General features: G+C 42.2%; 1 pseudogene; it reads left to right on the forward strand.

Moving 5' to 3' along the window:
• LOC139710358 (uncharacterized) overlaps nt 1-12,711 on the forward strand; it is a 112,860-nt pseudogene extending 100,149 nt beyond the window's left edge.
• Nucleotides 12,712-12,958: the final 247 nt, after the last annotated feature.

Here is a 12,958-nt window from a genome sequence, read left to right on the forward strand (position 1 = left end):
TTCAATTCCTGTACCGTAATCGAACAGGAAAGGTAGCAGGTGAAAATTGTTGTTACGAGAATGTGTCTTTGCTGATACCCTTTATATGATTTTGATGGGTTTTTATTTTTGTTCTATTTTCCCTGATGCCAAATAATTGACAGAGAAACTGTGTATGTCAATTTAAAAGCGAGTAATGACGACACGTTTATTCTCTGTTCTAATCATTATGATTTTAATTTCCCCTTCAGGATCCAAGAGTTCCAAGAAACGCCTCGGTTCTCCCATCTCCGGAGACGTTCAGTCGAAGAAACAAGTTTTATCCAAAAGCGCGTCCAAGAAACTGCAGATTGCCAACCTGGCTAGCCAGGATTCATTTACTTCTGGTATGACAAGGAGATTTATCTCTTACTTCTATTCTTAGCCTGTCGTTTATAGTTTGTTGTGATTCCTGATAATCTCTTTACATCATTGATCATTAATAACAAAACTATCGAGGATTTGAAAAAAATGACTTAATCAAATCTGCATGGATCTCAAACGCGACGATTTAAATGACGAAGGGTTTGTTCCTACCGTCCATTCCCCTGATTTCCTTAGAAGGTTTTTGTGTATTTACCAAAAAGTTGTGCGATGCAAAGTGCCGAGTGTATAAAGCGATCTATTGCTAATTGTGTATGCTGGTTTGTTTAAATGGGTTGTTTCTTCTGCGTTGTTTTCACTAAGAAACTTTATTCAGGTTAAAAATAAATGTCACATATGATACATAAAGACAAATGATACAAATTTGACAGGCAGCTACAAAACGTCTAAATAATATGAATACGATTCCAATTAATATCAGATACAAAACCTTTAGTTTGTTTTTTAGACATATATTCGTCTACTTTCTTCGCTTGCTCCAAAAATGGACAAAATTTAGCTAAATTGATTTTTTTTTATTGCTTGCAAAAAATATAAAGTAGGCCTATATATAAAGTCTTTCTTCTTTTCTTTTTTTGTCGCAGACACAGATTCTGGTAGCATCATCTGGCCGAACAAGCCCGCCCCATCCTCCCCGTCTTCCGCCTCCGTCAAGACCGTCAAAGTGCCCAAGCTCAAGACCAAGCTGTCCAAGAAGCTGAAGAGCAAGGACGGCAAGCTGGGAATCTCGTCCACCGTGCGGAAGAAGAAGAAGAGCATCAAGCCCAAGGGTGCGGCGGATGGGGTTGCTATGGCTACACCATCCGGTGGCGTGGTCTCCAAGAGTGATGCATCTCCGCCGAAGCTGGATGCTGTATCCGGCCTCGAGACCAAGCCCAAGTCTGAACTTTCGATAGCACATGTCTATGGTAAGAGGAAAAGGAAAAAGAAAATCCCAAAATAATAATGCAAATCATTCACAGTTTAAAACGAAGATTCGGTGATGAAATATAAAATAGTTGCACCTTACTTACAGCAAAAGCCATCAATATTCTATTGTAGGCTACCAAATAGGCAAGTTATATGATAGGCATTATTGTCGATGTGGATCGTTATCTTTTTCTACGTCCTGAGCATTAAGTATGTAATGTGATTCCTCTTGAGGAAAGAGGAAATAAAATTTTTCGTGTAGAATCTATGTTATCGTACATCGTCACTCAAATGCCACATATAGGAGACCTTTTGAGCCCATGCTTCTGAAACAGATATGACTACTAAATAACAAGATGAATTCTCCCCATGAAGGGGCACTGTGGCATAGTGGATAAGACTCTTGACTTTCAGTCTGAGTTCGAATCCAGTCCAGTGCTTACGTCCTTGGACTAGATGATATTTACCCACCATGTCCCTCACGATCCAGGTGTATAAATGGGTACCTGACAATGTTAGGATGAGGAGAATAGTGACAGGGCCGTCTGGTAGAGTGGCAATACCGAAGAGGCAACCCTGGATAAAGAAGACCATACTACTATAATCACTATTACATGTATGTCATTCATAGTGACCGTCATAAGTATGCGTTATGTGGTATTTATCAATGGTTGGCTGCACTGCAGGTGAAGATAGCGACTCCACGTTGGAAGACGGCAGTACGGCTACCTCGGTCTCCCTGCAGAACAGCTGGACCAGCCACAAGGGCCTTGCCCTCCTAGCCGAGCTCTCCTCCAACCAATCCTCCTCTCGCTGTGCCACGCCCACCAAGGCCAAGAAGAAAAAGATCAAGGACAAGAGCAAGTCTGCATCGTCCCCGTCAGCGGTTTCCGGGAGTGGTAAAATCTCGTCATCGACATCCATGTCGATGACAGGGACGACGACGACCTCAGGCCATTCCAACAACGGGGTCAAAGTCAGTAGCAAGAAGAAGATCCTGAAGAAGAAGTCGTCTCCGAATAAGAGCGAGAACGGTGAGGGTTATAGAAATTTAAGTCCTGAAATGATCAAATTCATATGTGGATAATTGGATAATTTCCGTCGGTGTTGAAGTCCTGACTGCCTTTACATCTTGTGGTTGCTATTTTAAATTCAAGAAATAGAATGACATTTCCAGTATATCATTGTCGCCTATTTAGTGGTAATATTTACAACTAATGAAATTAATGACCATTTCATTATGCTTATTTACATGTCTAGACGTTTATATCCTCAGTTTCATTGGTGTTGTATTTTTGAACAGATGTTAAGTTTTCTAGATCTGTGTTACTAATTCATTAAACTAGTGGCTATATTCTGAAATCGTGCACTTCCATGCGCATAGCTTCTTCGAGTACTACAAACGACAGTAACTATGGCAACTCGTTCTCTCTCTCTCGTGACAATCCAAGTATCTTGACCATTTACAGTTTGACCTTTATTTGAGATCCGTATGTTCAAATCCGAAGTATCCATTATTCCGAAGCTAACTAATTGTGTTTTTATATGTCATCTTACCAGGATCAGTTGTGAAGAAAGTGAAGAAAACCAGCAAGCCTGACAAGGACACCGAATCACAAACAGCGTCCACCAAGAATGACAAGCCCAAGAAGGCAAAACAGCTGACGGTCTCAAACAACCAGACTGATTCCAGCGAGCCCAGTCAGCCACCTGCTCCAAACCCGACTCCCACCCCTCAGTTTGACGAGAGAACCTGGTGTCGTCGACGGAGCGAGCGCATCTTCCTCAGCGACATTAGCCCTGTCCAGTCTCGAGACATCAGCCCGAGCCGCAAAGTCGAGGCCGATGCCGCGAAGAAACGGCTCCTGCGATCGCCAGCGAAGAAGAAGACGACGGAGCAGCCGCCGACGTCTACAGCCAGTGCCAACCCGGTCGTTAGTCAGATAGGAAGCGTCCTGGACGCCCTCAAGACCGACCCTCTCCAGATGAGGAAGAAACTCATCCGTCTGAGCGCCCAGGAGGACGAGGAGGACAGCTGCCCCCAGGACGAATCAAGGAGAAAGAAGCTGAAGAAGAAGGCCAAGAAGAAGGATAAGACTCCTGCTCTTGACATGGCCAATCTAGACATGGCGCTGAACGCTAGGAATCTGACGGACAGTAGCGACAGTGACGGAGAGAATGTTCCTTTGATATCCCTGGTGGACAGACCTTCCACGCCGGCACCGCGAAGCTGTGTTATCTCCGTGGACGAACTGCAGGATGGACTCCGCGTGCTGATACCCATCGACGGACTCTTCCACGCCGGCAACGTCCGCGGCATACAACCCCCGGACGTCTACGGCGTCGTGATCGAAGGCGGACGCGGAAGTCGACCGCACGTGTTCTCGCAAGAGCAAATTCTGCAGGAAGCTATTGCGGACGTCAAGCCATCCTCCTCCAGGTACCTCCCGGAGGGGACCCGCATCTGCGCCTACTGGAGCCAGCAGTACAAGTATCTCTACCCAGGGACCGTCGTCAAGGGATCTCCCAACCCGACGCTCGACTCGAATTTCATCTCCGTCGAATTCGACGATGGCGACTCCGGCCGTATACCGCTCGATCACATTCGAATGCTTCCCCAGGACTATCCCATCGTCGACTTCGAGCCGTCGCCCATCATGGCACAACGGAAGCGGCGCAGGAGACCGTCGGAGACAAGTTCTACCATGGACTGGAAAATGGACCTCATGAAGGACGACGTCGATTTGGATGAGAGACGAGTTGGTAAAAGTAGAGGTAAGACTTCCCTTTGCTTCTGCTTCCGTCACTTCTCTGGTTTTTGTTTCCTTTTGTATCATCTCCGCCTTTAAAAGCTTCGATACAACCGTCATCTTGTAAAGATAACTTATTCTCTTTGCGATGCTGAGCATGACCAGAGCTTACTCATGAATTGATTTTAATCGTACCTAAACCTTGAGAGACGAGTGCCAGTACCAACTGTCAGAAGTGAATAATTATTAAGCTTTCAACATGACGCTCTTGGTAAATTGCGTCAACAGTCATAATTTATAATGCCTCCTCAAAGCAAGCAACAACTACAACATACAAACGAGCAAAACTGTAAGAAAAAAAAAGAACGAGCAAACGTACAAATTAAAATTTAAAAAAATACAATATTAATCAAATATTTAGGATCAGGATTAAGGTAAGACACGGTAACTGACACAAAACCATTATCTTTGCATCCACTTTCTTTACCTCTGCAGATTACTCGTGGCAATCGCAAAGCAGCAAAGACGACATCAACGCTATCTCCGAGGGGGACAACGACGTCTTCTTGCCCTCTCATCCGAAGTCGAGGAAGAACAGCGACCGCGACCAGAAGTCCTTCAAGAAGCTGGCCTCGAAGAAAACGAAGAGCAAGCTGAAGCTTAAGACCAAGACCTCCAAGCTCTCCAAGAGCCTGTTCGCCGGCAAGGGTACGTCCTCCTCGTCGGAAGTGCGCTCCGGTCTCTCGCTGAAGCCTAAGCTGGGGAAGCTAAAGAAGCGGAAAGTGCCGCCTTCGATGTCGAGGAACCTGCTGAACAAGCGCGAGAAAGGATTTGCCACCAAGGGGAAGAAGACTGGCAGCAAGAAGAAAACGACGAAGAAGAAGGCATCCGGCGGAGGCTCGGGCGTGGTCAGGCCCTTGTCCGGTGCCGGAAGAGGAGGAGGAGGAGGAGGAGGATCCCAGTGTACGGTGGAGATCGAAACGGTCTACTCCTCCGAGGTGTACACGGACGAACTGGACTTCCACGACTGCGGCCTGGTACCAAACGCCTTCGACTCGGACGACTCCAGCGACGATGAGAGCGATCAGTTCTCAAAGGTAACTTTCGAAATTGTCATCTGCGTAACTCCATCAGTGGCAACTATTTCTTCAAAATTCTGCGGATTAAGGACTCTTGCAATCCGATTCTTATGTAAGGGGCTGATGATTGTGAGTTTCTTGCATGTTCATGCGATATCTATTCTAAACAAACATTTATGCGCACTCAGAAGTGATATTTAGAATTGTATATTGGTTTTATACTTGATCTGACGCGAATTTTGTCATGTTTAATTCGTACAGAGCGTGGACAACTTGAGGAAAAAGAAGAAAACCAAGAAGAGGAGTAAGGACACTCTATCCTCGTCCTGCAGCCTCCCAGGTAGGAGTCCATTTTGAGATGCTGCCTACTTCTTGCTTTAGTGTTAACCCTATAGAGATGATGGCCATATAAGTCCATAAATGACTTTACTTATATCTTGAATTTTTCATCGTTTCTTTTCCCATATTTTTGTTGTTGTGTTCTTTCGGTAGGTGTCATTAAATTTGCAAGCAGTTTCCATTGTCGCAAACAGCGACAAAGAAAACAGTTTGAGAATTTCGATTGCAACTGTTTACGAACCCTGACAAAACCTAAGATTCGCTACGTTCGCAAACATTTTCCGCTCAGTGAGTTACCCCCTTTTGGAATAGTGTCACTCTAATTTTGATGTGTGATTGTTGGCAGCACTCTGTGTGTGTGTGTGTGTGTGTGTGTGTGTCTGTGTGTGTGTGGTTGGTTGTTTTCGACCGCAGACAAAGAAAGAACTTATCGGTGTATGCATTGTTTTCGTTCGTTTATTTCTCTCGTGTCTGGCAGCATTTTCGCCCCCTCGGCAGCTGTGGAGGTGGTTGGGGAAGGCAACGCAGAGGCGGGGCAGTAAAGGCAAGGCCCGCAAGTTGTTCTACAGGTCCATCGTACGCGATAAGGAAGTGATACGGGTAAGTGCCGCGCCCCTCAAAAACCACTTCCTACGCGAGGTCCTCCCCGCACAATTATTCTGGCATAACATGCCCAGCGTGTTCTGTAATATGCCACGTTTAGTTTGTGATATAGTGACTGTTTAAAGGGGAAGTCCAGACGATTTTCATAATTTCACATCATGAAGTACATAAATCGACAGCTCCATGTATAGATTTTTGGAATTTATTGTGGTCCTTGAGCAGAGAAACCAATAAAAAAACAGCAACAACATAAATTACACTGAACAATGATGATGACATAGGAGGCTCATATCTTGTAGAAATGTAGCAATGTACTTCCATTACAATACCGCTTTTAACAAGTTCACCTGCGTATAATCTATTCATGCCTTCTTCTTTTGTTCTGCTTCCTTGAGCCCCAACTCCTGCATTCCTATGGTGAAGCTGCCATGACACCATCCTTGTTCATTGTGATTAGTTATAAATTTTGAAAACATTCTTATTCCTCATCCGAAACCGCAATTACTATAAATTCTGAAACTCTGTACCCAGTATTACCAACTATTAGCTGTTCAAACGTAAGTCTAAAAATCATCCAGAGGTCTCCTAGACCAAATTTGCGACGTCTGGTTACACCGTTTTGAAGTTACATAATGTTTTGCATATGCATGTCAACCAAAAAACAGCTCAAATTCATGATATCGTGTGCAAATCCAATGCAAATTGTGTTTTTTGGTTAAATTGATATAAATTAGATTATTTCAACTTTTAACCACTGAAATTAATAAATTCTAGTTTAGATAAGCCTGAAAAAGTGCCTGCAACAAATTTTGGCAAAAAACAATAGAAAACAAAAGGTTGAAAAAACAATAAAATACATAAGAAATTAACAAAACAATAAAAAACAAAAGAAATTGATTTCAATTGAGCTATTTTTTTACAAAAAAATTGTTTGATGTGTCTTGAGGAATTCTGACACAAAAATTTAGCAATCCTCCAGTCTTTTTAATGGAGTTATAGGTAAAAATATGATTTCATGCACAAATTTGCATAATTAATTTGTTAAAAATAGAAAGGCAATATTTTTCTATTGTATGACCATGTAATATTAATTCATACAAATTATGCGTGGGCATAACTTAAATGAACTGTATTCACTTATTCGCGGTGGTTGGGAGGATAAGTGTGTGTTTCATTATTGAAGTTTCATTGGTACAGATATAGTATTAGTCAGTGACCAATTGATGTTTTGGTTAGATGTCTAGGTGTGGTTTAGATGTTTGGGTTTGGTCATCAGATGGGTTAGAAGTCCGGAGAATGGCCTAACAATGGAATGAGTGTCCACTGAAAACGCGGTATTTTCATATGAGAAGGTGGGTTGCAAATTAAAGTATGGTGGTCAGAATGTTACATCCGCAACATGAAGAGAGAATGGATATGTTATAGAATTAGGGTCTTTTGTAACAAAACAAACACACCAGCTCAACTGCGGAGACCTCGTTTTAAGATGAGATATCGCGTGATTTCCTATACCTCTCATTATTGTCGTAAAGCTTCGATAACTTTTAATTCCATTCTCTGTCAAGAGCTTACAACATAACTCTGCGTGCCACATTCATTCCTATGTCCATAGGTTTGTGTGTGCACATTTGACTATTTGGCAAAGAATGGGTTAAGCCATCAACCGTTTTTTTTTCTTCTTTTTTTTACGAGAACGTACAGAGCTCACTTACTCTTATGAGGAGAAGTGTGGAAGAAAAGCAAGAACTTAATGAAACTCTCGAGTAAAATCAGATGAAAATTAATATATTGATGTAGAAGACAGAGATTCAAATGTCAATGCAATTTCCTTCAATTCAGTTCATTTTACTGAAAATACAATATAAATGTCAGTCATATCAAAGTGTGAAGAGGATTGAATGAAAGCTTCATGTTGGAATCATTCGTGACCCCCATTCCAAGAAAATGGAAATACCGGTACAAGTTTAGAATGTCAGTAATTCATCTTATATGACGTTTAGTAAGCGTGGGTACCTTAAATCATTCGTTAGATCACATTACACCTCTCATTTAGGTCATGACTGAAATGTCAAAAATGTTCACATTTTTGTCGCGTGACGTTTCTCCTAGCCCCCCGACACTCTGCATTTCGTGTTATGAGGATGTTGTGTGTTGGTACATCCATCGCGACACAAAAATTGATCCCCTTCGTATACAGTCGTAGGAAGTTGTGGGCTTTCCGGATATGACGTCACAGTCATGTGAGCAGGACGGCTATTTCGAGGTGTTTGCATACCGCATTCCATAGATAGGATGACTTGGAGGTGTTTCACACCTACAAAATATCTTGCTCGCTTGCAATTATTGTTTCTGAAACGCGTTTCTAAACGTGTTTAGAGTTAGAGTTGAAGTGTTCAGACACGGAAATTTGTCTCCTCGCTAACTGCACGTTGCAAAAGTACTTCCACCCATCTGTCGTGTAACAAACTTTGGCTTGCAGATCACACACAGCTCTTGATAATCATGTCCATGGGCTAGAGTATTTCCCACACGTACGCACTATGGCGGAAATTAATGTAAGGTCAAGCGAAGATTCACCTCAATTGTGTTTTAAAGGTCACACAGTTCGACGAAAAAAGTAGCAAAACTCAACTGGAAAGCACCTCCACGCCACGATTTGCCAATCGCGATGAGAAAAACCTGTTTTGGAAAACAGGATTCCAACTTACTTTCAGATTTAAAGAAAATCATTGATCAACATAAAACTTGTGCGTCCACAGACGGTTTGCAAATGAGTTCTTTGCGTAGTTGACAGGCTCTCAGTAGTGATCATGTCGTTTGAGATATTTGTCGTTTAATTTCTCTCGACATTTTGCCGGCCCGCCCCCGAGATTCCACCAGTCCAGTCTTAAGTTTCAACGTCAGATTATGAGTCACATAACTCATGAGAAATAAGAGCAATACCGCCCATGAAATCAGTCATAAACGATCAAACGTTGTCGAAACAACGTCTCACTGCGGTGAATTCCCATGAAAGAAACAGAAAAGGGGAAAAAGAAAAGGGGCGAATAGGAAGGGAAAGGATTTGAGGTGATTAACTTCATGATCTGTTTTCAGTTGTAAATGATTTTCCATCCAAAATATGCGGTATTCATCAGCGCACGAGTGCACCGCCTGTTTTGAAGTCCTAACCTATCCTCATAGGAAACGCAATGTGATTTGTGTTTCCACCTTTTCTTTTCTCGTACCCTCCTGTCATGTCTGTCCATTATGTTATATCCGCAATTGGAGCCCCACAAGGACCGTAAATGTCTTTTGGTTTTCCGACACTGATTGTCACCTACAAGTACTCCTCGGCACCCATTGAGGACGAATTTATGAATGCAATTTGAAAAAATGTCGTTTGACTCGATGACCCCCCTCCCCCCCCCCCCCCCATCCCTCCATCCCTCCTCTTCGTTTCCTTAGAGAGCGAGAGGACGTGGTGTTTGGTAGAGGGGTGTCGGGAAGATTCGTACGTGCTAAAGCTGTGTACACCAGCTACCTTACTACCTTAATGCACTGTAGAGTGAAAGTGATCGTGACTTTGAGCTGGGAATGATTTGAGGTAGCCAAGCCTAACGGTTGTCCTTGAATGTTCGACAAAGTGTTGAATTTGTAGTGCTGTTCTGTTTGTTTCTCGATGTTTTCTTGGAGCCCTATACGAAACATTGTGACTTCATCAAACAAAACAAACAAACAAGCAAACAAACAAAACAAAGACTAAAACGAAAAGTTTTAGAGGTGCTTGCTCTTGTAAATCAAAATTACAATTAGTCTCTAACCCATGTCGTCTGAAATCCACCCCTTCGCCCCCTTCCCCGCCCCTTAACAGTGATGCATACCAGTGTGTGTCATTTTTTCAGTGTTGGTGTAGTTCACCCTGGTGACGATATCCTTCTGGTGAAGATTTTACTCATAGTTACTTTTCTACACTTCTTCTCTCTCATAATTTGTATTAAAGCCGCCCAGCTGGTTCACTGTTTTGACAGGTATAGCAAATTGTCTTATGTCTCTGTTCAGTGCAGTCCATTCAAACGATCAAAGGCCGATTTGGTCGTTACAGACCCTAGCAATTGCGTGAAAATGGTGCATTTGCGTATGAAATTCGTCATGTCAACATTATGTTTTACTTTTCCTCAAACATTGTACTATAATCGTAGGATTTCTGACTGGTCTAGAGTGCTTTAGACTTCCAAGGATGGTCTAATGTACGGTTCTTGAAATAACACTATACGTTATTCCATTTACTACGATTAAAAATGTTTAACTCTTGTTCACAATGCATCATTTCCACGTTTTCTCTTCTTCAGGTTGGCGAATGCGCCGTGTTCCTCTCGCTAGGGCGCCCTCGCTTGCCGTACATCGGCCGCATTGAGAGCATGTGGGAGTCGTGGGGTGGTATGATGGTGGTGCGGGTCAAGTGGTTCTACCACCCCGAGGAGACGAAGGGCGGCCGGAAGTCCAGCGATGGCAAGGTGAGCGAGGACATCTAGAGCTGTGCGACTTTCCGTCTCCTTTCTGGGGGTCTTTTCATGAAGCATTTTGTCGGATATTTTTTTTTTTCCTTCTGGCAAACTGTTATAAGCTACTGAAATCCTTGCATCTAATTGGCTGAGAGCAAATTTGTCCGACAAATTTTTTGGACAAAATGCTTCATAAAATGCCCCCTGTACTTCCTTTTCTCCTTCACTTTTTTTTAAATTTTATTTTTGTTGTACACTGTATTCTGTTGACATATGTTATGTATTGTTTTTAATTTTGCCTTGGTTGTTGTTCATGCGTGTCGTTTTATTGATATATTTAGTATGTAGATATTTCATATTTGTTCGCGTGTCATTTTATGATGCTTTATTTCTTCGTTTGTTTTAAGTGAAACAGCATGGTTACCCTGACGTTTATGAGAGAGAAAAAAAAAAGGTCATTTTGAATTTTACAAAGAAAAGTGCAGCAGACTCCAAGAAAACAAGAAAATGATTGGTACTGCTCGTTTTTCACTAATTCTCATATTACGTCGACAACTATCACGACTACTTCTCGTTGTACTGCCGTTGTAATGGATGATGCTAAAAATGTGGTTAAAACAGTTAAAACAGTGCGTAAATTTACTGATCTATTTTACTTACCCCTTGCCAACAGATGGCGCTCTACCTGTCCCAGCACGTGGACGAAAATGACGTGCAGACCATATCGCACAAGTGTGAGGTTTTCTCACTCGACGAGTTCAAGCAGTACGTGTCCGGCAAGAAAGTGCGCAACACGTTCGTCAAACGCCAGGACATCTACTATCTAGCGGGCACCTACGACCCGGGCAGCGGCCACACCGTTTCGGCCAACTGACCCCCCGGAACGGAACTGACCTTTACCCCCTTACATCATAATTATTTTGACCACGACAGAAGAGCGGTGTATGTTTAAACTTTGACCATGGAAGGGATTCATATCCAATTTAGCGAGCAGAAGACGGAATTATGTATTACGCCTGGATGAGCCACGCGATAATTCTACATCTGTCTTGCATAGAATGTGCTATTTGTTTCTAATATGAAGAGAAAATTAGTACGAAGTGGCCGATTTTCACTTTGTACGGTTGCTATAAGTGATATTAAGTGGGAGACCGGTATACCTTAGTCAAAGTAACATAATGGTTGGTTTTTATACGCACGCGTCTATAGTACGTGACGACGAGCGCGCACGCTCGCGGAGGATTAAAGTTGGAGCAGAAAATTTTACGCAGCACAGCATGAATTATGAAACACCAACCTTCATAAAATCTGTTCTTTTCAGTGATCATGTTCCAGTAATTTGGCAGCCACACAATAAATTGTGTAAATCAACAACCATCCAAGACGAAGCTGAAAATGAATACCATGCCCTTGCAGTATTCTGCAAGAATTTACTTCCGGCTGTTGTCGCCGCTGTTTTTAATGCAGATTTTGAAAAAAAAAGTCATGGTAATTCCAGGTATTCATTTTCATGTGGTACTGCCAGTCGACAAACTGAGTGCATAACTATGGAATGGGAGGAGTGTTAGATTGCTACGTCCTTGCCGTCGTAGATCCGTCGCATCCAGGTTTACAACTCTTTCAAAGAGAGAGACTGCTCAAAGTTGGACAAAAGGTGGCAGCAGATAGGCCTGCCAGAAAATAAAATGGGCGTGATTACGTAATGTGATATCATTATATCTCGTGACCGAGTCTTTGCGTTTTAGATGGAGTAGAATCAAGCGTACTTGAATTGCGACCAAAATCAAGTAATGGACAGTATTTTAATTCTATGAATGTTTTATCTTTTTGATCAGAGTACTATTGTTTTATGACGCCGGCGGTTGTATGGCCTGTATGTTAGGTCTTTTTAATGGAAAGGAACATTTTGATGGTGTGCATTGTCGTCAGATTCATTGTAAAGAAATCCAGTCATATTTTTGTAAGTCAGATATTATCGTCAAATCATGAGAATATTAACGTTCCAGAAGGTCGACAAGGAATGTAGTGTCGATCGTGTGGAATGAAATTATTGTTGCGTAAACAAATAGCGCCACCGAAATACGTTTGTTTTGATAGACAAAATGAAGTTTGTTTGTTTGTTTGTCTTTTCTGTTCTCATTGGACTCTTGACTGATTTTATGCAGTGTCGCTTTACTTGCACATATTCCCACTTTTAGAACGATATATGTGCAATGGACGGCAAATATGTATTAACAGTACTGTGAATAATTTCATTGATCATGGATTAAACAGAAAACAATACTTGTTGTTTTTTTTTTTTTTCAATTTGAGCTGCGAAAAAGATTACGCAAAAGAGTGATGATTCGGTAAAAATATCTGTCACAAAGAGTATTTTCCGGTTTTTATCATT

The sequence above is a fragment of the Diadema antillarum genome, unplaced genomic scaffold, assembly GCF_040938485.1.
Source record: "Diadema antillarum isolate AM-2024a unplaced genomic scaffold, OU_Dant_1.0 seq00001523_RagTag, whole genome shotgun sequence".
NCBI lineage: Eukaryota > Metazoa > Echinodermata > Echinoidea > Diadematoida > Diadematidae > Diadema > Diadema antillarum.